A 26,407-nucleotide genomic window follows, 5' to 3' on the forward strand; every position below is an offset into this window, starting at 1 on the left:
TTGTCTCTGACCATCTCTTGTATCATGTCCACAGTCACTGAACATTTTTTGTACCATGTCTGCAGTCTCTGACCTTCTCCTGTATTATGTCCACAATCTATGACCATCTCTTGTATCAAGGAAAGAAGGGTGACCCCTGGAAGTCACACATTCATGGTGTCCTACTACGATGAATGGAGTGGCAACCATGGCATGGACTCCCACAAGGCCACGCCCCAATGTGTTTCAATCTGCCCCTAGAGCTTAGTCATGGGCATCAGCTCACCAAATGACAATGAGGTCACTGTACTCCAATGGCCTCCACAGTCACCAGATCTCAATCCAGTAGAGCACCGTTCAGGTGTGGTGGAACGGGATAAATCTGCAGCAACTGCATGATCCTATTATGTCACTATGGACCAAAATCTCTGAGGAATGTTTCCAACACCTTGTTGAATCTATGCCAGGAAGAATAAAGGCAGTTCTGAAGACAAAAGTGGGTCCAACCCGGTACTAGCAAGGTGTACCTAATAATGGCTGGTGAGTGTATAAAATATCCATTCCCCACTTACCTTGTATTTGTATATGGAGCATTGGACTCCTCTTTAATACATTGGTGGTAGATGTCTTCACTTCACAAAAATAATTCCCAGAATCCTTCAGCTGAGCAGACTGGACTCCATATTGATCAGATGAATCTCTGAATAATCTGTCCATCTTTATAGAAAGCAAACTTCAGTCTTGTCCTGTGTCTGTGCGGACTGAGATTCTTGACACATGTCAGGGTCATGTGATCACCTTCTACCGCTGGATTATGGGATAGTTTTAATTCTGGCTGCGAGAACAACTCTAAGAAAAAGAAAAAAAAGTGATAATATATGAATGTTACCGCTAAGTGATGAGTGAACTGGGCAACGTTTGGTTCGCTGGATGTTCCACAAACCATGGGGGGACATTCTCAAACACCAAATTTATATTGCCAAAACCCACTGAAGACTACAGGAGGTGAATCTTGGTATTTTTGGCCTTTTGCAAGGCTAATTTGCAAGCTTCTTTTTTAATACACAAATGTTCTAGTTTTGATACTCAGAAATGGCTACTGCTATGCTCTTCCAATGCTTTATTATAGGTTCTTTTTGAATTGCAATGGTACAAATGGATAAAATAAATATTGCACATTTACATTTACAAAACCAAAAAGAACATTGAAATCCTAATGAAGAAATTCTCTAATTATACTATCCCCCAACATTTTTGAACTGGTGTTGTCTGGGTTTGTTGTAGCAATGGGGTTGATTTACTAAAACTGGAGAGTCCAAAATTTGGTGCATCTGTGCATGGTAGCCAATCAGCTTCCACAGCTGCACCATATTTTGCACTCTCTGGTTTTAGTAAATCAAACCCGGTGGCTATTTTTGGCTAGTACTATGCTATTCCAATGCTTTTATAGGTAGAGGAACAGTTTGTAATGAAAAAATACAATAAATACTGTGCATTATACTGTATATATTTTTTTTTCTTGAGAGGAAACAAACAAAAAAAAAAAGAAATCCTAAAGAAGAAATTCCCTACAATTATACTATCCCCAAAATTTAAGGACCGGTGTTGTCTGGGTTTGCTATAACTGGGGCCATGTTTGGCTAGTACTATGCTATTCCAATGCTTTTAGGAACTTTTTGGAATGACACCAATGAATAAAATAAAATATATATAAATATATTAAGAAAACCAAAAAGACAATAGAGATCCTAAAAAGTCACTATGAGATTCTACAAAAAACCTGGTTTATCCTGCTGCCCTCTATCTCTCCCTTCTGTCCATGTCTAGGGATTTTGCAGCTGTGGTGGCAGCTCTGCACATGGTCAGTTTTCAGTGATTTTCTATGCTGAGCATTTCCTCCTTATCACATCTGAGCAGCCCATGTGACTATAGAATCATACATGTCCGTGTGTCATGTATGTGGTAGAAGAGCCTGACATGATGAGGAAGGCCTCTGTTACACCTCTGATTCAGGGCCCCTGATAGAATAGACAGGAGGCGAAGGAGTACAGAGTGGCATGAGTGCCTGTTGGCAGGGCTGGATGGATTCTCTGAATCAACAGGAGAAGACTGCTAGTAGACCACAGCAGAGCAGGAGTACCAGATAGACACCAGTGAGCAGGAGACAGGAGCAGGCTAACACTGGTGACAGCAGACATGTACAGACTGGAAGCAGATAGGCAGTGAGTAGGCGCCAGAGGAATATAGGCAGTGGGTTGCAGCAGGGAGTCTAGCAGCACTGGGGACAGAGGCAGAGTCAGACAAACAGGGCCATGCACAGGCAGAGGGATCAGGTGCAGATGCGTAGGCAGGGGTAAAGTCAGGATACAGGCCAAGTTGGTAACAGATTTGTGGAGCAGCAGCAAGGGGCACAGGCAGAAGCAAGGTCCGAGGCATGCCGGGGTCAGTGCTGGTGGAGTTCAGGAGTAGTCAAGACAAGCCGAGTCGGTAACAGTAGCCAGATGTAGAGTAACAGGTTGCAGGTATGCACGGGGACACTGTAGACAAGACAGCACTGAAGCATAGCACAGGCTCAGCTTAAAAAGCCTGCTTGGCACTAATATGAGAAACAATGAGCAACAGATGTGTGCACATGCACACAAATATGCACGTGCATGCGTGCATAAGCACGTGCACATTTCCTACATGCATGTAAAGGAATTTGAATTAACATGTGCCTATGCACTGGATGCCGTCCTTCCTGACAGGATGTATACACAGTGTTAAACGACATCCCGCTCCCTTCCTCCTCTAACCAGCTAAACACAATGGGGATGGGATATTACATGTAGATTGATGGAGGCTTCACCTCCCTCTTATTCTAACACACAGGCTGGAGGGGTGTGACACAGCTTGTGACTGGCAGAAATCCGCCCACACTATGTTATTATCACAAAATAATAAATATTTGATTTCAAATATACAGGTATATTTGTATGACAATTTAAAACAGCGTATTGATATTTATTATTTATATTAACTCTGTGTTTTCCGTATATATTCCAAAGGCTGTTTTTTTATTTTGAACATGTGACCAGCAGCAGAGGATTAGAAGCTCCTCCTGCTTATGTTTCCCTGCAGACAGGCTGGGAGAAAGCTGGGTCATGTGACAGCTGGATATCGTTTCAGGCTGGGTTCACACTATTGCGCATCCAATTCACAATAACAGGAGATTTTGTTGGGCCCTCTATGGAGCCGGTTCACATATCTCCGCTGTGGCTCCGGTGCGAATTTGTACAGGAGCCCTGTGCGTCTTTTGCTCCATTCCAGGTCCGAATTTAGCTGAAAATTCAGGCTGAAATCGGACCTTAAAAGGTGAACACCGGGAGACTGGAGTGACTATCCACCAGGTCCGCCGGCTGTGTGGAGTTGCCCCGATGTAAAAACCCGGAAGCGACGTTACAAAGTCACTTATGGTTTACACGGCTGCAAATGGCGCCGATTTAAAAAAAAAAATCAGTATTCCAGAACACAGATTTTGGCATTTTAAATACTTTAAAGTGCAAAGGAGGGATTTGGGGTCTTTTAGACTTCCCGATCCCTCCATAAAGAGTACCTGTCACTGACTATTACTGTCAAAGGGGTTATTTACATTGTGACAGCAATAAAATTGATAAAATTTTTTTTTAAAGGGACAGTGTTAAATTAAAAAAAAAGAAAATAAATAATAATAAAAAAATGTTTTAAAGCGCCCCTATCCCCGCACCAAAGAAAACGTACACGTAAGTCACACCCGCAAATGTAAACAGTGTTCAAATCACACATGTAAGGTAACGCCACAACCATTACAGCGAGAGCAATAATTCTAGTAAAATACCTCCTTTGTAACTCCAAACAGGTAACCATTAAACATTTTTAAAAGTCACCCATGGAGATTTTTAAGTAGTGTCGTTTGTCGCCATTCCACAAGTGCGTGCAATTTTAGTGTGTAACATGTTAAGTATCTATTTACTCGGCATAACACCTTCTTTAACAATATGTAAAAAAATGGGGCTAACTTTACTGTTTCTTAATTTTTTAATTCAAAAATGTGTATTTTTTCCCAAAAATCTGCGCTTGAAAGACCGCTACGCAAATACCATGTTACATAAAATATTGCAACGATCGCCATGTTATTCTCTAGGGTCTTGGCTTAAATATATATAAAACATTTGGGGGTTCTAAGTCATTTTCTAGCAAAAAATACGGATTTTAACTTGTAAGCAGGGGCGGACTGACAACTCATGGGGCCCCCGGGCAATAGGAGATTATGGGGCCCCCGGGCAATAGAAAATTATGGGGCCCCCAGGCAATAGAAAATTATGGGGCCCCCGGGCAATAGGAGATTATGGGGCCCCCAGGCAATATTAGATTATGGGGCCCCCAGGCAATAGATTATCGGGCCACACAGTATACACACACATATACAGTATACACACACAGACACACAATATACACACACAGTATACACATACACACACTGAAAAGGTACTGGAGAGGCAGGGCAGCTATAATCTTGGGATTTTTAAATAAAAACACTAATTTTTACATATTGTCCCTGGTTTTATTGAGGCTGGCAACCCTGATGGGGCCCCTTAGTGGCACTGCCCGAGGGCCCGAATGGTCAGTCCGCCCCTGCTTGTAAGCAACAAGTGTCAAAATAGGCCTGGTCCAGAAGTGGATAAAGGAAGTGTGGATGAGCCTGTGTGCCTGACTGAGGAAAAAACCTGTGGGGAACACCTAGACAGTATAGCTTTGGCTCCCTCGGGAGTAGAGCTACATAAGTATATTTTTAAAAAATCTTTCTTGAACATCAAATGTGTATTTTTTGTGTATTTATAATTTGTAGGTGAAATCAAAGATGATTGACACTAGCTTTCATTTTGTTCAGACAGCATCTGAATCCAATGTTCTTTTTTACTTTACAGGTATTAGCAATTATTATTATTATTCTACATTTGATACAATTAATTCTGATTTATAGTATATTAAACTTTTGTGAATGTAATCAGTCAGCATACTATAACCCTCCTTCAAAGTGGTTAGCAATAGGAGGACAGGGAGGAGGAGGGACGGGAGTGTCATTTACCAGAGTGTATACGCCCACATGTGCAACTCTATAGTCACATGGGCTGCTCAGATAAGAAAAAGGAGGAAATGAGGAACCTAGAAGGGAACTAAAACTGGAGCATGCTCAGTAGATGACAACAGCTGGTCTACACAATCTCAGACTGCAATGGGGACACAAAGATGATAGGAGGGACAGTTGAAGGCCGGATAAACCAGGTACATTTCACACTACCCAAAACAAATGCTTTAGCAGCTTTGTGAGAATGAACACTCTGTTACATAACCAGTGGCGGCTGGTGCTCAAAATTTTTGGGGGGGCGCAAACAAATTGAAAAATTCTGAAAAAAAAACATCAATCGCAGCCTCTGTCATCAAAATACAGCCACTGTGTTATCAAAAACGCATCCACTGTGTCACCAAAACGCATTTACTGTGTCATCAAAAATGCATTCACTGTGTCATCAAAAACGCAGCCACTGTGTCATAAAAAAAATCGATTCCACTGTGTCATAAAAAATCGCATCCACTGTGTCATAAAAAATCGCATCCACTGTGTCATAAAAAACGCATCCACTGTGTCATCAAAAATGCATCCACTGTGTCATAAAAAACGCATCCACTGTGTCATCAAAAATGCATCCACTGTGTCATCAAAAATGCATCCACTGTGTCATAAAAAACGCATTCACTGTATCATAAAAAATGCATCCACTGTGTCATAAAAAAATCGCATCCACTGTGTCATAAAAAAATCGCATCCACTGTGTCATCAAAAACGCATCCACTGTATCATAAAAAACGCATCCACTGTATCATAAAAAATGCATTCACTGTGTCATCAAAAATCGCATTCACTGTGTCATCAAAAATCGCATTCACTGTGTCATCAAAAATGCATCCACTGTATCATAAAAAACGCATCCACTGTATCATAAAAAACGCATCCACTGTATCATAAAAAATGCATTCACTGTGTCATCAAAAATGCATTCACTGTGTCATCAAAAATGCATCCACTGTGTCCACTAATCCCAGAAACCATGCTTGTCTCCTTAATAACAGCCAGCATCTCTTTGAACAAGGGGGAAGGGGGGCAAGTTCTCAAAGAAAGATAATGACAGTGATTTGGGGGGCTGGGAGAGGATGCTTTATGTGCTAGGGGCCACTTTGGGAGCAGAGAGGATTTGTGCTGGGGGGGTCTAATTTTATATTCAACCCCCCTTCTAGCACAAATCCTCTCTGCTCCCAAAGTGGCCCCTAGCACATAAAGCATCCTCTCCCAGCCCCCCAAATCACTGTATCTTTCTTTGATAACTTGCTCCTCATGTCCTGTGTATGTGTCCATTCTCCTCCCCCTCCCCCTCTGTCTGTGTATAGGTGTCTTCAGTCCGTGTGTAGTAAAACAGGGGGGAGGGGGGGGGGAATGGGGAATAGAGGGACAGATACATGCAGCTGTGCTGTGCTGGAGCTCACCCTGCTTGCCAGACAGCAACCCATCCCTCATATGACTCTTACCTTTCTCCTGCAGCTCCGCTCAGCTGAAGAACGGAGCTGCCGACATCACTTCCGGCTCTCGTCTTCTTCACGAAAGCCAGAAGTGACCTCAAGATTTGAAAAGCAATGCTCCCGCCCATAGAATCACACTGATTCTACGAGCGGAAGCTAATCGGCGTTTTCGTTTGCGCCACCAGGCGGGTTAAAAGCCCGCAAATGAAGCACCGCGTCTGCAATCTCGTGATTGCATTGACGTGGCGCTTCCCATAGTGCACTGGCGTCCGGCGCCACAGTGCACTTTGTTACAGGACTTTTTTTTTTTTTTGTTCTTAAAGGGGCCGTTTTAAAAAAAATTTTTTTTTTTTTTGAAATTTTTATTTTTTTTTTAATTTTTTTATTTTTTTTTTTTGACTACAGGAGGGGGGGGGGGGGGGGGCGGCGCCCTGGCGCCCCCTATGGACGGGCCGCCACTGTACATAACATAATGACAGTTTTTCCAAGTCTGGGTTTAATGACACTTTAAGGAAACTTCAGCTTTACTTCAGATTTCCTTATTCATGAGCTGCAAAAGATTTTTTGAGCTTTGCTTATGTACAATTTTGGGTTCGTCGCTATTTTGCATGCAATTTTTATAATTTTTGTTTATTTTAATGCTAGAATGAGATTAACAATAAGAAAAAATGACCACAACGTTTGTCCAATAAGTCAAATGTAAGAAAGACAGTGGGATTGACTTACTAAAACTGGAGGGTGCAAAATCTGGTCCAGCTCTGCATAGAAACCAATCAGCTTCCAGGTTTTATTGTTGTAGCACCCTGGTGTTTAGGCAGGGTTGCTAACAAATTTAGTTTGCCGGGTAGTAAATGCCCTGGTTAATTGTTAGAAGATCCACTGATTCCTCTCTAATTCTGGAATTGTTGCACCTTTTCTCTTCTGTCACTAGGTGGCACTGTGGCTGGTGACATTAGAATGACATGGGCTTAGCAAGGTCCGATCACCAATGGATGGGGTGTCTCGGCCAATTGGCAGGGGTTTCTTTAATCCCTTGGCCTGCTGAGAGAGCCTATTTATTTGGGTGGAGTCAGGTGATCGGGGTTCTGTGCCACCTGGATGGCTGTCTGAATGGACGTGTGTCATGTCGCCTCGGGTTGCTAGGCTGGAAGCCTGGGGGCCTATCCTGGGGACACCTGGCTGCTAGGCTGCCTGAAGCCTATCCAGGTACAAGAGAAGCAGCGTAGGGTTGGGACTGCAGGATTGGAGTCCAACCGAGTTGTGAAGGTTCAGCCGGAAGGGGAACCAGTTGTGGTCAGAGGTAGAGGGGAAGCTGTTGCTACTAAGGGACCATCCACCTTGTTACCAGAAACCACTGTGAGTAAGCTGAAGCAAGTACCAGAGCAGACTTCTCGCAAGCCGGGGACAGTGAAGAAGTGAGAAAGCATCAGCAAGTGCCAAGCCAGGGACCCAGCAGGTTAGCGGGGGTGACGCTTGAGGAGTATAGAGCAGGATAACTGTGGAAGAGCTCAGGGGATCCAGTGGCGATTAGATCTGGAAGTCTAGTGAGAGACTAGGAGCTCAGTGAGTGAAGATCTACAGTGGGATACTGTAAGATAAGAGAAGAACTATTCTGTGCTACCAAGAGTTATGTGCAACTACAGTTAGTAGACCGTTACAAGTTCAGTTGCCATAGGAGACAACGGTCCTACCTATACAGAAGTGTTATCCATCTGGAAGCCTTCCACTGTATAGCTGTCTACCTGTAGTGTCTCGGAGTCTGCCAATTATCATTGCATCTACTTAAGGGTGTCCTGGCCCTAACCCACTCTCCCACAGTTCTTGTTAAGAGACAATAAATCTCTTGTTTGCATTCAAAAGGTGACTGGCGCCCATCATTTCATCTTGCATTACACCCACCATGCCTGATAACCCACTCTACAAGGAAGGATGTCAGCTCTCCCTGACTCTTGAGGTCACCATTAGGCTTCTGGAGGCCCGGGACCTTGTTACATTGTCAAAGCTTAATTGAACAAGGAAATGAAGTTAGAAGCCGATTGGCTACCATGCACACTTGCACCAGATTTTGCATTCTCCAGTTTTAGTAAATCAACCCCAGTATGTTATTATAGGTTGAGAGTGAGCTAACAGTGCTGGGTCTAGTGGTGAACATTAAGAAATACTTGAATAGATGGACTAGTAGGTAGGGGGCAAAGGAAAGGGTGAAGGCCTCAGTTTTCAGGTTAATAAGTAAAATTCAGTTTAAAAGGGAAGTGAAACATCATTGGTTAGGTGTCCGAGTTGATACTATTGAGTATATTGAAAGAATTACATCATAGATTGTTAAAATTCCATGGGTAAGGTTTGAAGGAAAGAAGGAAAGATTCCCAGACATCAAACAATTTTTGAATCCATAATTCCTTATGCAAGGAGGCTTCCACCCATTCCATGCAAAAATTCGTAACATAATTTATCTATGAATATAAAGATTGTAGGGTGTTCAGAGTATCTACTTATTTAAAATAGTGTTCTGTACCATTAGGCCTGATTCACGCCTATGCAGATTGCAGTTTGCATATTGCAGGTGCATTTTGCGTTTTTCAATACATGTTTTTCATCCATTGAAGTCTATGGAACGAAAAAACAGAAAAAAGTCTCTGGCTCTTTCCATAAACTGCACAGATGTGAACTACATCCCTAATAAACCATGTTAAATGGACTGCAGTGTGTTTCTGCAAAACTGAAAATGCACTAAAAATTGCATAGGTGTGAACCAGGGCTAAGGGATATGATAATAAGGAGTTTTGCATGCAGTTTTAAGTCTTTACATATTTGGTATCTAGCTACTTGTTACTTGTTATTTATATTTTGCAAACAACCCTGGGCTTATTACGTGTTTGTGTTATATTGCTTAACCAGTTGCCGACCGCCGCACGCCTATATACATCGGCACAATGACAGCGGTGGCAAATGGGCGTACCTGTACGTCCCCATTTAAGAGCCGGGGGTAGCAGCCACGCATGCGCGCCGCCGGAGGCGTACAGTGTGACTGTGGGACCGGTGGACATCGAGTCTCCCGGCGATTATATCACGGAGCCTCAGAATGGGGAAGTGCCTATGTAAACAAGGCATTTCCCCGTTCTGCCTTGTGTCATGACAGAGATCACCGCTCCCCATCATCAAGAGCAGTGATCGCTGTCATGTGACTTGAAGCCCATCCCCCCCACAGTTAGAATGACTCCCTAGGACACACTTAACCCCTTAATCGCCCCCAAGTGGTTAACCCCTTCACTGCCAGTGTCATTTACACAGTAATCAATGCATTTTTATAGTACTGATCGCTGTATAAATGACAATGGTCCCAAAATAGTGACAAAAATGTCTGATGTGTCCGCCATAATGTCGCAGTCCCGATAAAAATCGCAGATCTCCGCCATTACTACTAAAAAGATAATAATAATAAAGATGCCATAAAACTATCCCCTATTTTGTAGACGCTATAACTTTCGCGCAAACCAATCAATTTACGCTTATTGCAATTTTTTACCAAAAATATGTAGAAGAATACATATTGGCCTAAACTGAGGGAAAAAAATATTTTTTTATTTATTTTTGGGGGATATTTATTATAGCAAAAAGTAAAAAATAATGATTTTTTTTCAAAATTGTCGCTCTTTTTTTGTTTATAGAAAAAAGAGAGGCTCCCATCATATCACAGAGCGTGGTGGTCCCATCCCTGGTTACTGGAAACAAAGGTGATAACCCCCTAAGTTGGGACTTTAAATAGGCCACCCACTCAAAGATGTGTAAAAAGTATTCTTTAATGATATAGAGTAAAAAATATGTAAAATCCACATATGACAAAAATCACAACATATGTAACATTGAAAATCAAATAATTACTGTACACAGAATAAGCATACAATAAGATTGCCCAAATGCCCGACGCGTTTCCGGTATGAGATGTTCCAATACCTTCATCAGGGGCCAAAGGTTCAATACGTTTTTAACATTCACATAAATTCTAGTGTATTGATTCCATGTCTGAGCAGGCAGATTCCGATAAGCCCCCCGCCCGCAGACCCCCACAACCACCGGCCAGGGTTGTGGGGATGAGGCCCTTGTCCTCATCAACATGGGGACAAGGTGTTTTGGGGGGCACCCTCCAAATGTTGAGGTTATGTGGCCAGGTACGGTTCAGGAGGGGGGGCGCTCTCTCGTCCCCCCCTCTTTTCCTGCAGCCTGCCAGGTTGCATGCTCGGATAAGGGTCTGGTATGGATCTTCGGGGGACCCCACGCCGTTTTTTTTTATTTTGGCGCGGGGTTCCCCTTAAAATCCATACCAGACCTAAAGGGTCTGGTATGGAATTTAGGGGGACCCCCACGTCATTTAAAAAAAAAAAAATTGGCCGGGGTTCCCCTTAATATCCATACCAGACCTGAAGGGCCTGGTATGGAATTTAGGGGGACCCCCACGTCATTTTTTTTTAAATTTTGGTTCGGGGTTCCCCTGTGGGGAATTCCCATGCCGTTTTTATCAAAGAACTTTTATGTGTATTGTCGGACCGGCAATGCAATAGCCTCGAGTAGTTTTAAATGACTTTTTTTCCTTTGAAATGTCATTTTGCTGTCAGACTGTTCTAAACACAGGAAACATGCGCCCCTTTACAGGCATACTATAGACACCCCCAGCTACAAAATTTAAAGTGATATTACACTTTTATTGTTTGACTTTAAGCATTATTAAAATCACTGCTCCTGAAAAAACGGCCATTTTTAAAACTTTTTTTTGCATTGATCCATGTCCCCTGGGGCAGGACCCAGGTCCCCAAACACTTTTTATGACAATAACTTGCATATAAGCATTTAAAATTAGCACTTTCGATTTCTCCCATAGAGTTTTAAAGGGTGTTCCGCAGCATTCGAATTTGCCGGGAACACCCCAAATTGTTTGCTGTTCGGCGAACTTGCGAACAGCCGATGTTCGAGTCGAACATGAGTTTGACTCAAACTCGAAGCTCATCCCTACTGGACATACATTTCGGCAGCTTCTCCAGCCCCTCTGTTCCAGAACACTTTATCCATGACCGTGTAAGGATGAAGCTCTTTCATCCATGACCGTGTAAAGCATAGTTGCCAACATTGCAAAAAAAAAATGTGGGACACTTTTTTGGCTGTAGGCAGAGCTGTACAATAATTAGGGGCGGGGCATTTGTTTGTAGGCGTGGTTTAGCAAAAAAATACAAGTGCCGCGCTTGAAGCTCGTCGTGGTGAAAAATGGGCGTGGCTTACGCAGAATATTGGGCGTGGCTTAAATGGGCGTGTCTCAAGAGGGTGTGGTTAGAGTCTGAGATGAATGAGGAATGGAGAGGGAAAGGGGGAGAGGGGGAAAGGGGGAAAGGGGGAGAGGGGGAAAGGGGGAGAGGGGAATGACGGGACAGCAGCCCCAGATCCTACACAATAAAAATATGTGTATTCTAGAAAGTTTAACAATCAGCAGATAAAGATACTCCAAACACCTGGTGTTAGCACTTCAATCATCCCGGCACCATGGTTGTTATGGTGTCAGGATGATTGAATCGCATTATTTCTATTATTACATTGTAATATAAAATGAAATCATTCAACTCACCATAATGCAGAATCAGTGGGACCACTGAGCGTGTCACCTGCTACGTCGCCTGCCACCAGATGCCATCAGGTTCCCCCAGCAGAGTCTGTCCTTACATCAGGTGCCCCCAGCAGAGTCTGTCCTTGCATCAGGTGCCCCAGCAGAGTGCCTCCTTCCATCAGGCATTCTCAGTACAGTACCTCTTACGTCAGGTGTCCCCAGCGGAGTGTTGGCTGCATATGGAGTGTTGGCTACAGTCTAGCTACATCTCCTCAAGAGTGGTGACAAGGGGAGAGAGGTGTGTGGGTGGAGGCATGGTGACTTGGGGTGTTACAGGCTGACTTGGGGAAGGGTGGAGACAGGGTGGTGATTTGGGGGTGCAGGCATGATGGTGACCTGGGGGGTTCAGGCATGGTGGTGACTAGGCCGGAGGGGGTGCAGGCATGGTGGTGACTAGGCCAGAGGGGGTGCAGGCATGGTGGTGACTAGGCCAGAAGGGGTGCAGGCATGGTGGTGACTAGGCCAGAGGGGGTGCAGGCATGGTGGTGACTAGGCCGGATGGGGTGCAGGCATGGTGGTGACTAGGCCGGAGGGGGTGCAGGCATGGGGGGAGGGGGATGCAGGCATGGTGTTGTCATGGGGGGAGGCGGGTGCAGGTATGGTGGTGATATGGGGGGAGGGAGGGCAGGTATGGTGGTGATATGGGGGAGGGGGCCAGGGCTGGACTGGGACAAAAATGTGGCCCTGGACTTCATCCAGACCGGCCCAGGGCACAACACATCAGGGTACGGTACATTAGGTCACATCAGGGCACAAGGCACATCAGGATACAAGGCACATCAGTGCACAGCATATCAGGGTACAGCACACCAGGCCACATCAGGGCACAGCACATCAGGGTACAGAGCCCAGCACATCAGCATATAGGGCACAGCACATCAGGACACAGCACATCAGGGCACACGACATTGAGGCACAGGACATCAGGGCACATCAGGGCACGGGGCACAGGGCCACAAGGCACATCAGGGCATAGGAGATCGGGGCACAGCACATCGGGGCACGGAGCACATAGCACATCAGGGCACATCAGGGCATATAGCACATCAGGGCACATAGCACATGAGGGCATATAGCACATCAGGGCATATAGCACATCAGGGCACATAGCACATCAGGGAATATAGCACATCAGGGCATGGGGCACATCAGGGCACATAGCACATCAGGGCACATTATGGCACATCAGGGCACATGGCACATTATGGGGCACATCAGGGCACATAGCACATCAGGGCACGGGGCACATCAGGGCACATGGCACATTAGGGCACGGGGCACATCAGGGCACATGGCACATTATGGGGCACATCAGGGCACATGGCACATCAGGGAACGGGGCACATGGCACATCAGGGCACGGGGCACATAGCACATCAGGGCACGGGGCACATCAGGGCACATTATGGAAAAATCAGGGCACAGGGCACATTATGGGGCACATCAGGGCACATGGCACATCAGGGCACATGGCACATTATGGGGCACATCAGGGCACATGGCACATCAGGGCACGGGGAACATCAGGGCACATGGCACATTATGGGGCACATCAGGGCACATGGCACATCAGGGCACGGGCACATGGCACATCTGGGCACGGGGCACATAGCACATCAGGGCACGGGGCACATCAGGGCACATTATGGAAAAATCAGGGCACATGGCACATTATGGGGCACATCAGGGCACATGGCACATCAGGGCACATGGCACATTATGGGGCACATCAGGGCACATGGCACATCAGGGCACGGGGCACATCAGCATCAGGCCACATGGCACATTATGGGGCACATAGCACATCAGGGCACGGGGCACATCAGGGCACATTATGGAAAAATCAGGGCACATGGCACATTATGGGGCACATCAGGGCACATTATGGCACATCAGGGCACATGGCACATTATGGGGCACATCAGGGCACATTATGGGGCACAGATCACATCAGGGCATATAGCACATCAGGGCACAGGGCACGTCAGGGCACATGGCACATTATGGGGCACTTTAGGGCACATTATGGGGCACATAGCACGTCAGGGCATATAGCACATCACGGCACGGGGCACGTCAGGGCACATAGCACATCAGGGCACATAGCACGTCAGGGCACGGGGCACGTCAGGGCACGGGGCACGTCAGGGCACATAGCACATCAGGGCACATAGCACGTCAGGGCACATAGCACATCAGGGCACATAGCACGTCAGGGCACATAGCACGTCAGGGCACATAGCACATGAGGGCACATAGCACATTATGGGGCACGTCAGGGCACATAGCACATCAGGGCACATAGCACATCAGGGCACAGGGCACGTCAGGGCACGGGGCACGTCAGGGCAGGGGGCACGTCAGGGCACATGGCACAATATGGGGCACATCAGGGCACATTATGGGGCACATAGCATATCAGGGCATGGGGCACGTCAGGGCACATAGCACATCAGGGCACATTATGGCACATTATGGGGCCCATCGGGGCACATAGCACATGGCACATTAGGGCATGGGGCACCTCAGGGGACACATTACCAACTAGCCAGTATGCAGAGTAGCGCAGGAAGCGTGTCTGTAGTAAGTTCTCTCTCTGTTACAGTGACTCACGAGCGGCTGCTCCCCGGCGACCCCCCCTCTCTTCTCGTCAAAGACGAGACACTGTCACACACGGGGCAGAGCGGAGGGAGGATTTCCTTGTGTTCAGTGGAGAGGGGGGAGGGGTCGCCAATCCCTGTAGCCAATAGGCTTCAGTGTACAATAGAATTTTCTATTTGTACACTGAAGAGAGAGCCCTGCACTGAACACAAGGGGAAACAACTTATTGACTCACTCGTGGGGCGACGGCGGCCATTTTTATGGAGCCATTGCCGTTTTTTTACAAAAACACTCACGATTTTCTCGGGACAATCCCAAAAAATCGGGATTGTCCCGGGAAAGTCGGGACTGTTGGCAACTATGCTAAAGATGAAGTTCCTTCACAGCTCTCCTGGGCTCCTCCTCTAGGCCTCGCAACCCCCCCAGATGGGGATGGAGCCCATGCTGCTGCCTAGTACTGCATTCTCTATGTCTCCCAGCCCACAACTCCCCCCAGTGGCCTGTTACCTCAGCTTATATTGGAGGCCTGCCCCCTGCCAATTCCAGTTGGGGATTGGTCAGGGCTCCAAATTGAGCTGCCTGCCACTTCAGTCTAAGGCCCTGCCCCTCTTCCGGATCATTCTACTTGGAAGCAGGGGAGGCACCTCAGGAATAAAGCACAGGTGGTCACACCCACTGCTGCACTGACCACTCCCTGTCCCCCAGATCAAAACAAGCAGGCCTAGCCTGAAGCATAGGCCTGCCTAAATTTACCTGCCTGACAGTTTCCCTTTACAAAAATCCTCACTCTAGCACCTACCTATTGGAGGGGGTGCTACATTTGTATTTGCAAAAAATGTACTCATCATGAAAAAAAGAAACTAATGCAGCTTGGATACAAAAAAAAACAACTAATGCAGCTGAAAGGTGCCATCACACTTTTAAACACTAGTTCTGACTATCATCTTATTATCTAATTATAATTAACTTACCATTGGCCAATTCCGTTGCTTCATATCCAGATATATCTCTATACCGTATATACAGTATCTCACAAAAGTAAGTACACCCCTCACATTTTTGTAAATATTTTATTATATCTTTTCATGTGACAACACTGAAGAAATGACACTTTGCTACAATGTAAAGTAGTGAGTGTACAGCTTGCATAACAGTGTAAATTTGCTGTTTCCTCAAAATAACTCAACACACAGCTATTAATGTCTAAACTGCTGGCAACAAAAGTGAGTACACCCCTAAGTAAAAATGTACAAATTGGGCGCAATTAGCAATTTTCCCTCCCCGGTGTCACGTGACTCGTTAGTGTTACAAGGTCTCAGGTGTGAATGGGGAGCAGGTGTGTTAAATTTGGCGTTATCGCTCTCACTCTCTCATACTGGTCACTTATTCAGCAAAGTGATAACTTTTAAAGGAACAGTCGCGTATTAGATTACAAAACACAAGGGGGCTTTTTCATGACCCTTTCAGCAGCCACCACACCTAAGCACTGGTAAGCTGCAGTATTTTATAAGTTTACACGTTTATGCTTGGGTTTAGATACACTTTAAGCAATCGTCAAATATTCCCTATGTGGACGTAACGCCATCCTACAATTTTTCACACCTACTGATTAATAAGAAACTGAAAGGCACCAGTCCCATTTTTAGCATCTTAGCTATTCTTATCATGGCTTTATAATCTCACCTACCATTTATGGGGACATCTCTAAGCTGGGCAGTGGTGACATAAAAGACCGCCATCCCAGATTACCATCTCTGACTGCCAATGACGTGTTCCACTGCAAGCTTGTGGCTTTTGGGTAAAAGTAATCTAGGCCAGTAGGCCTTAAACTTTTCAGTACAAGGGCATTATTTACAAAAATTCACAGGCCAAAAAAAAAATAAATAAATACGTTTTATAAATAAATTAAATTTAAATGAATAAATATGTTTTATAAGGAGTTTTTTTGTAATTAGCATGATATGATTAAAAACTACAGAGAAAGTACTTTAGTAAACAAATCAATGAAACTCCAAATAAATATGAGGCTATCAGAGTCCTCATATCAGATTTCTAATCCAAACCCCCTTTACATCAGAATCTCTTCTACATTGGAGTCCCCTCTTACATCTGGGCCTCCAATAAATTTTCCCCTACATCAGGGTCACCACCAGAGCTTCTGCTACATCAGAGTCCCTATTACAGTCCCCCCTCACTCTTACCAGACTCAGTATGTGAACCCCCAACACCCCCCCCCCACCAGACAGGAGGAGAACAACACTTCCAGGGTGGCAAGTAGGAGCAGACAGAGGAACATCCAATCACCAATCTAAATGAACATGGAAATGCTCAGCTTTGCGCCCTTCTGGGTTCCGAACTGTTAGAACCCAGCAACTCTGTTCGGGAAAACAAGGAGGCTGAGCACTGTCCGCACTTGATCTTCTTGACTGGAGTGCAGAGGAGGCATTAGGTGACTAATAAACCACGGAAACCTCCATAAAGAGTACCTGTTACTATATTTTTTCATGTGACAACACTGAAGAAATGACACTTTGCTACAATGTAAAGTAGTGAGTGTACAGCTTGTATAACAGTGTAAATTTGCTGTCATCTCAAAATAACTCAGCACATAGCTATTAATGTATAAACCACTGGCAACAAAAGTGAAAATGTCCAAAGATCAACACCTGAAACTCGTTGTGTTTCTCAAACTATTATTGAACCATTTTTCGAGCATTATCCTGATGAAAGAGGCCACTGCCTTCAGGGAACACTGTTTCCATGAAGGGGTGCACTTGATCACCAACAATGTTTAGGTCAGTGGTACGAGCCAAGTAACATCCACATGATTGGCAGGACCCAAGGTTTCCCAGCAGAACATTGCCCAAAGCATCATACTGCCTCTTCTGGCTTGCCTTTTTCCCATATTGCATTCTGGTGCCTTATCTGGTGACTTATCAGACCAGGCCATGTTCTTCCATTGCTTCGTGGACCATCTCTGATGCTCACGTGTCCACTGTGGGTGCTTTTGGCTGTTGACACAGGTCAGTATGGACCTCCTGACCAGTCTGAGGCTATGTAGCCCCATACACAGCAAACTGCGATGTCCATTTTTTCTGCTCTCAACACATCAACATCAGAGACAGCATGTTCACTGGCGGCCTAATATATCACACCCACTTTCAGATGCCATTGTAAAATGATAATCAATGTTATTCACTCTACCTGTCAGTGGCCATAAAGTTATGGTTGAGCAGCGTATATTCTCCATATGTAAAAAAGTTTGATTGAAGATTTTATTACAGGGGAACACATAATTATGTGAGGATCTAGGCAAGCAATTTCTGCCTATCACAGGTGTGTAAATCTGCCTATGGAGCAGTGGCGGCCCATCCATAAGTGCGCATGGGCGCTGCTCCCTCTGTCATGCCACCCCCCTACATGTATCATGGATAGACTCATGCATAGCATGAATCTATCCATGGCCACTGTGGCCACCCCCTATTTAGGCATCGGGCCCCTTTTTGGATGCCAGGCACCTGAATTATAGTGGCGGGGGTATTTTTTTTTTTGAAGTACCTGATTAGAGCCATAGGCTCTAATAGGCTTCAAAATAGGGTGGACTCTGAGCACAGAGCATTACGCTCGGAGCCCACCCAGGTGTGTTAGAAAAGCAAATTAATATTTGATGGGCACAGTGCATTTGATAGGCACAGTGGCTGCATTTGATGGGCACAGTGGCTGCAATTGATGGCACAGTGTCTGAATTTGATGGCACAGTGGCTGCGTTTGATGGGCACAGTGAGGCTGCAATTGATGTTTTTTTTTCAGAATTTTTCAGTTTATTTGCGCCTCCCCAAAAATGTTGAGCACCAGCCGCCACTGGTATGGACAATATTTACTAAAACTGGAGCACACAGAATCTAGTGCAGCTGTGCATAGTAACCAACCAGTTTCCAACTCCAGCTTGTTCAATTAAGCTTTAAAAATAAATCCTAGACGCTGATTGGTTACTATGCACGGCTGCACCAGTTTTAGTAAATCCCCTCCTATATATACACAAGTGAATAAGGACATACTGTGAAAGTTCCCCAAATGTGTAGAAAATTTTCACTTATCTCTAGCAGGGCTTTTTTTCTCAAACAATAAGTGCTGGAACTCAACCACGAGCCCCCAAAACCCCTCCCGCCCACACACCCTCCAAATCACATCAAATAGTGGGTGTGGTCATAGGTCATATTTCACAAACAGTAGGAGGGTCTTAAAGGGGCATTAAATATCAGGATTGCATTACATACGGAGTGCAGAGTTCATGGGGGTTACACACAGAGTGCAGAGCTGTTACTTGTAAACACAGAAACCAGACTTCTGTGTTTACAAGTGATTGTGGTGAGCAGGCACCAAAGGGTCTGAGCCAGAGGTGGTGGAACTGAGTTCCACCAAGTTCCCCCTGAAAAAAAGCCCTGATCTCTAGTCATTTTTATTTATTTTATATGGACTACTAAAGAATTAGAACCCTTTTTCATCTCACTTCCAATTGTGCATACAGAAAACAGAAAGTAAAGGAAACTCTTCCCATCTTGACAGAGACAGCCATAATAGCTGGACAGGGCTTTTTATTATTTTCTACTTTATCCAAAAGAAAAAAAAGAAATATTTTGCTAGAGTTATAGTTTAATAAACAAGATGAAGTTATGGACATTTTAAAAATCTACTCATGTGCAAACAAAAATCCTGTTTTTTTATTTTTTTTATTGCATTGGATGTGATCGATAGAGGTGCCCCGAATGAAAATGTTGGTGCCGAAAAGGAAACTGACAATGCAGGATGGACTTGGCCAAAAACCGAAACCAAAAATAACAGTTTTTAAAAAAATATTTATATTTTTATATAGAATTATATTATAATTGACTTTATAATTAGAGTCATCAGTTTAAATGAATATAAATTTATCGTCGGCCATTATTGGCACCTTTAGCGCAAGAAAAGCTCAAGAAAAATGTATCCCTTTAAATTCTATGTCTTCACACATTGCTGAACCCTTCACTACGCTTGTAGTCCAGGAGACTGTTTTCTACTCCTTGGTATTATAGACGTTCCTCGGAGTATCTCTTGGCTACTCTACAGGTTGATACAATACTAAATCTGGGATAAGCATCAACAACTTTACCAGGGAGGTTGTGAGGAGTTTCCACCATGGCCATGTACTCTTGATTTATCTCCCCACTCTATGCTGCACAATAGTGGTAATTTCTAGGGCTGCGGAAATTAATGATTAATTCCTCGATGAATTTTTTTGATTGATCAAAATCCTTTTGATCGGTACTCACCTCTCCGCCAGCTTCCGGGTCTTCAGGGAGTTCCGTCGGAGATCCGGTGACGTCACGGACAATGATGTCACCAGACTCCTCCACCCTTCCCCAAGTGCCTCTTTCTGCTAAGGGAAGGGAAGGGGGAGGAGTCCGGTGACGTCGATAAGACCCCGCTCTCCTGTAATTTGCCCAGTAAAACTCCATGTCTCCTCTCCTCAGGAGAGGATTTGTAGTACACAGCCCCTTCACATGTATTGCCTTCTAGGGATATTGGGTGCGGTAGTTCCACAGATGTCTACTAGAGAGGCAGTGTCTAGTGCACTGTATGGATCTGTATGTGCGTTATAATTAATCAAAATTATTTTAAAAAAATTAATTAATCGAACACGAAAATTTTAATCAGTAACAGCCCTAGTATTACCATTATCCACGTGACTACAGGCAAAATGTAAGTTTATGTCCTTTGAGTTGTTTTCTACTTGTGGAGGCTTTGGAGGGATCTTGCATGCATGTGTTCTCTGCCATATGTAACAGTTGTTCAATCTGTTGCTCTTGAGAACTCCCAGACGAATACCCTTGAGTCGAAACACATAGGGGTACCTACATTTTTTTGGGGATCTAGAGCTTTTCCTTGTATGAAGAGAGTCTTATCATCCTGTGCAAATTTTGCATTTACTGTTGCATGTATTTTATTAGTGTCTTAAGATTGTATTTAATAAAATTATATTTGTATTTTTATATATATTTGTCATAGTGGTGCCTTTCCAAAAGTCCCTTCCATAAACTTCCATCCTGTATCTATGTCTTCACACTGGTCTGTTGGGCTTCCATTGTGGTGTTAAAAATCTTGCTTGCTGCATTTTTGGTCAGTTAACAAAAGCCACACAAAAAACACACCTCCTAGTTCAAATGCATTGAAAACGTAGGAAGAATGTATCTTTAATGCACCCGTGTTATGTTTTTGATGAGGTTAAATTCACGTAAAATCTCGTGCATTTTCGGTGCCATTATCGGCACCTTTTTCTCTTATCGGCCGATTGTCGATAACATAATTTTCAGCCAAAGTTTCGGCGCATCTCTAGTGATCGATTAATTAAAGTAAATGTACTTTACACAATATTCACTAAGCTAAGTGGATGTTTTCCTCCTCTTTAGTAATGGGTTTGAGCTAGAGACCACGCTGGACTGATTAAGTTAAGTATATGGGTGGTGGTGTTTAACTCCTTTTGGAGGCATGGGCCACTACCGTACTGGTATGTCTGCAATATCTCTTGCCAACATTTGCTCTCACAAGAGACCCAGTATGACAGACCGCCTGGCACTCAGTCCGAGTGCCTCCACCAAGATACAGCTTCCTCCACTCTGCAACCAGGTATTATAGCTGAGAATTGCACTGAAGCCAGCGTAGTCTTCTTTATGGGTGCAATTCTCAGCTATAATGCTGGAACTCTCTTTATTGAAAATTCACACAGGATTTATACCACACAAAATCAGATAAGAGCTTGATCACCTTATCCTACACAATGAAAGCTTTAATAGTACATCTAATGAACAGCTAGCAGATTAAAGTAACCTACTTATATAGTGATCTAATAAACAGTAAGCTAATCAATAGCCAGGCACCCAGACAGCTTTGATTAGTCAGGGACAGCCCACCCTAGACAACCCGGTAACAGCTTTTCATCATTCAAGAAGACCCAGGGCTGTCCAAATCTCATTAAACAGGTTTCTTTTCACATCGATCTTCTCACTGAGTTTCAAATTGCCAGAGACCATCATGTCTTCCTTGATTGTTAAATGTGGTAATGTCATCTTGCATTATATTACAGGACATCTTCCTGAATGCTTGTAGCTCCCTCAAATGCCAGGGCCCATAGTCAGTAGGCAAGAGGCTAACCTGCAGGCCCCTCTAAAAGCCCCTGTCCCGGTTGGATCTGTCATACCCAGGTAACACAGTGGAGCCTACCCTTCTCCGTCTACATGTACTCATATGCGGCTGTTTTTTTTTTTTAGGGGGGCGGCAAACAACCACCCATCCCCCTGAGCGGCACCCACGCCCCCCGCTGTTTGCCAGTTGGTGGAAGGCAGCGTGGTGCAGTGGCTCGGCTGAGGGTCCTCTGCATCATGGGGCTTCCAGCTCCTCCTAGGCGTCCAATAGAATCGCCTACAAGAACATATTTGGGGGGCACACCATACAATGCATTTAAATTCAAGATGGTGCTGCTATAAGACCTACAAACAGTACAAAATATTTTACAGCGCACACATACAAGAATGACATTTCCTGCAAGGCTAGTTAAAAACTCCTGAACACCTGAACATATTCAAAAATACGGGGGTTTGGTCACACTATATGGTCATATAGTGCTAAGCCCACTTACTGCGACAAAGTACCCCGAATTAGTGGGTCCTACACTAGTAATAGAATGGAAGATCCTTTGTCTCAACCATGGGAGCTGAACTCCTCTATGTGGGAGAACTGAAAGGGATACATCCTAAACACTGGTGGCCACTAAATAGGAGGTAATGAGGAGGGGGATGGGTGCTCCAGCCCAAAAAACCTGGTCAGGGCCTATTACAACATACAAGAACATATTTGGGGGGCACACCATACAATGCATTTAAATTCAAGATGGTGCTGCTATAAGACCTACAAACAGTACAAAATATTTTACAGCGCACACATACAAGAATGACATTTCCTGCAGGGCTAGTTAAAAACACCTGAACACCTGAACATATTCAAAAATACGGGGGTTTGGTCACACTATATGGTCATATAGTGCTAAGCCCACTTACTGCGACAAAGTACCCCGAATTAGTGGGTCCTACACTAGTAATAGAATGGAAGGTCCTTTGTCTCAACCATGGGAGCTGAACTCCTCTATGTGGGAGAACTGAAAGGGATACATCCTAAACACTGGTGGCCACTAAATAGGAGGTAATGAGGAGGGGGATGGGTGCTCCAGCCTTTCAGTTCTCCCACATAGAGGAGTTCAGCTCCCATGGTTGAGACAAAGGATCTTCCATTCTATTACTAGTGTAGGACCCACTAATTCGGGGTACTTTGTCGCAGTAAGTGGGCTTAGCACTATATGACCATATAGTGTGACCAAACCCCCGTATTTTTGAATATGTTCAGGTGTTCAAGTGTTTTTAACTAGCCCTGCAGGAAATGTCATTCTTGTATGTGTGCGCTGTAAAATATTTTGTACTGTTTGTAGGTCTTATAGCAGAACCATCTTGAATTTAAATGCATTGTATGGTGTGCCCCCCAAATATGTTCTTGTATGTTGTAATAGGCCCTGACCAGGTTTTTTGGGCTGGAGCACCCCTCCCCAATAGAATCGCCTGTCCTTTCAGCCAATCGGGTGACCGGTGTCAAAACCCGTGCCTGATTGGCCGGGAGGAGGATCAGTGTAACAACAGCGAATATTGATTTGCTGTTGTAACACACCTGGGTGGGCTTGGAGCACACTCTCTGCGACCCGAGCCCACCCTATATTGAAGCCTATTAGAGCTGGTGGCCTGGGGGGCGGTGCCCATGTGCCCTTAACGGACGGGCCGCCCCTGCTAATAGCCCTTATGAAAGTGGAGGCTTGTCCCCTAAAATGCATTGGCTGGAACTGTACATCTGTAATTTCAATAACAGATTGTAATCTTTCTATCAAGTGTGGCATTACTCCGGACACCAGGCGCTCCTTTCTCCCTATCCTCGTTAGTAAATCAAGGTCATATAATGGAAAATAGACCCGAAAAGCTGGAGAGATGACATTACACAGACTGTTGAACTGCGAGTCTTGCATGAAGGACAGGTCTCTCTCTGCACATAATAATCTCAAACATGCAGACCCTGAACATAGGTGCTGAGATGTCTCGTATTCATATTCATCATTTAGTGTTCTTACCTGAAACTACGACAGTCAAACCTATAAAAGCAAAAAAACTAAAGTCAGCTATACTGCTTTGTATTACGTATGTAAGATCTCTTAATAAGTATCTAAACCCAAGAACAAAAACATTTATGTAATGTAGGTTACCAGCCATTAGATGGGGTGGCTGCATATGTAAAAAATGTCCTGGTCCATAGGGGATATACAGGTGTGAGAGCTTACTGGCTAAAAGGAACACAATAGCCATAAGACAGACTTCCTCCAGCAGGGAAGTAAACTTTCCTCTAGAAACTACAAGGCTGTAGTTTGAGTACTCTGTAATAATGTATAATAAATATATAATAATAGGAAAGTCCATAACTACGTGTAATGGGGCACCAAAGCAAAGTAATTATAAGGTCCTCGTCTCTCTCATATTCACCTTAAAGGCAATTAATCTGTGATACAGAATGATAATTTCCACAGCAATCATTTATAGGCACCCAAGCTTTATATACAGTACATTGGTTTGTCTAAATGTATTCACCAAATGTTATTGTTGCCTAAATAAACCATAGAGTAGTCAAAAAGCTCTGGGCCCCATGGCAGTCACCTCGCTTTCTATGGCTATAGCTACTGTACGTATGTCCAGGTCAAAGATCAACATTCGTATGTACTGTATGTATACCCAGTTGAAATATTCAAGTATTAGTAAGTGATAAAATGAGTACACAACAAATTCTTGTTTTTTTTTCATTTTGTATGAAGTGTTTCAACTTTAGGACCCCTCTCAGATTTTTCTTGCTGCCTTTGTTCGCACTGACGAGATTCACCCTCTATATTTGACCTGCTCACCATTGTCACCAGGACTGCATGTGACATGAAATCTAAAATTTGAGTTGTCACTGGAACAGGAATAGAGAGGAAATCTACCAATGGGGACATTTTTTTGTGACACTTCTGAGAGAGGATATCCCTTACTCTATAGAGATCCACTCTTGCATCCTATTGTGTCTCAGGGCAGGCCATGAAGAAAAAGGTGGGGTGTCTGGCCATGGACTTTGCACCATTAGCGTTTTTAGTCCAACTCAAGCCAGATTGACCCACATGTGATGTACAAACCTTGCATAACAGTTACTAAAATTTGGTTAAAAAATTCCAGGTATGGATATTTTTACATAGATACATTGGTCTAGCTTGAATTATGGTATATCCATATCTGGAATTCTTCTTTCTAGGGTTTAGGAAAGGAAAAGAAAAAGAAAATACTTACAGATTAAGGTATTCATCCAGTGTAGCCAGTGTAAATTGTAGATTCTCGTGACCATTTTCTGCAGTCTGTAAAGCAACATACAGTACAATTAATTTCTGGACAGTTTGAAGTTTCCTTACTTATGAGAGCAATATGCTGCATTGGCATTGTTGAGTTTTTATAGAGGTTGTTGACTCTCTGGCCTTTATGATGATTGACCAGCTCCATTACTTACAGCCACCAATCCAGAACAAGTTCCTGAGGGACATTCTTTTCAGTCTGTATGCTGCAAATTGCCAGTGACTTGCCAAGTACTGATGCAGAAGGATGGACATGACAGCTAAGCAAAAGGCAACTGTAGCACTGACTGTAATTCTTTAAAGACCATCTCACTTTTAGATTGCAACCCTCAACCTTCCCACAATAAAAATGTTATGACACTTAGATGACTCCTGTGTTCTTATAGAGGGTCCATAGGCTGAAGTTTCTTGAGGGACACCAGTGTCCCAGACCCAATTGGCGATAGCTACCCACAGGAGCTTTTTGTCCCCTTTACTCCTACCCCTGTGGACTCACTCCCCCACCCTATTGCCTTTCTTACTTTCCTAGCCTGCTTTGTTCACCCCGTCTCTTCTTGCTCTGCCTTATATGTTTGTTGCTTGTTATAAATTAGAACTGAACTGTAACTGACCTGTATATTCCATTGCCCCCCACCCAGGGAACATAACCCTTTCTAAAACCTTAGATACTGAAGACATGGGTTATGCCTGTCTATTGACAAAGACCAAAAAAAAACCCACCAATGGCTAATTTTGAGAATTTTTCAGCTACTTTGCTTGGTAATAAATTCAATAAACGATTAAAAAGCCATTTGTCTTTATAATATATTAGATATAACAGACTTTAAAAAAAATATACACAATATTAATGCTGTTCCAGTACATATGTATTTTCCATAAATCCATAAATCAGGTATCCTCTAGTACATCCTTTTCCAACCTTTGAATTATGGAGGAACCCTTGGAATAACTTTCAAGGCTCAGGGAACCCCGCTAATACTTACTTTATCTCCAGCTCACAGTACATTAGCGTGACAGACACTGGGAAGAAAGTTCCTTACATTAGTGGTCACTGAGAAGAATGCTCCTTACATTGCTGGTCAGTGGGA

General features: G+C 44.1%; 1 long non-coding RNA gene across 1 annotated transcript; it reads right to left on the reverse strand.

The window, feature by feature from the left end:
• Positions 1–699: 699 nt before the first annotated feature.
• On the reverse strand, positions 700–25,329 carry LOC141117689 (uncharacterized). The gene is made up of 3 exons (XR_012237201.1): positions 25,261–25,329; positions 24,024–24,044; positions 700–828 (listed from the first exon to the last, which is right to left on the reverse strand). It is a non-coding gene; the product is annotated as an uncharacterized lncRNA (long non-coding RNA).
• Between the last annotated feature and the right edge of the window lie 1,078 nt (positions 25,330–26,407).

This window comes from Aquarana catesbeiana, linkage group LG13, assembly GCF_042186555.1.
Source record: "Aquarana catesbeiana isolate 2022-GZ linkage group LG13, ASM4218655v1, whole genome shotgun sequence".
Taxonomy (NCBI): Eukaryota; Metazoa; Chordata; class Amphibia; order Anura; family Ranidae; genus Aquarana; species Aquarana catesbeiana.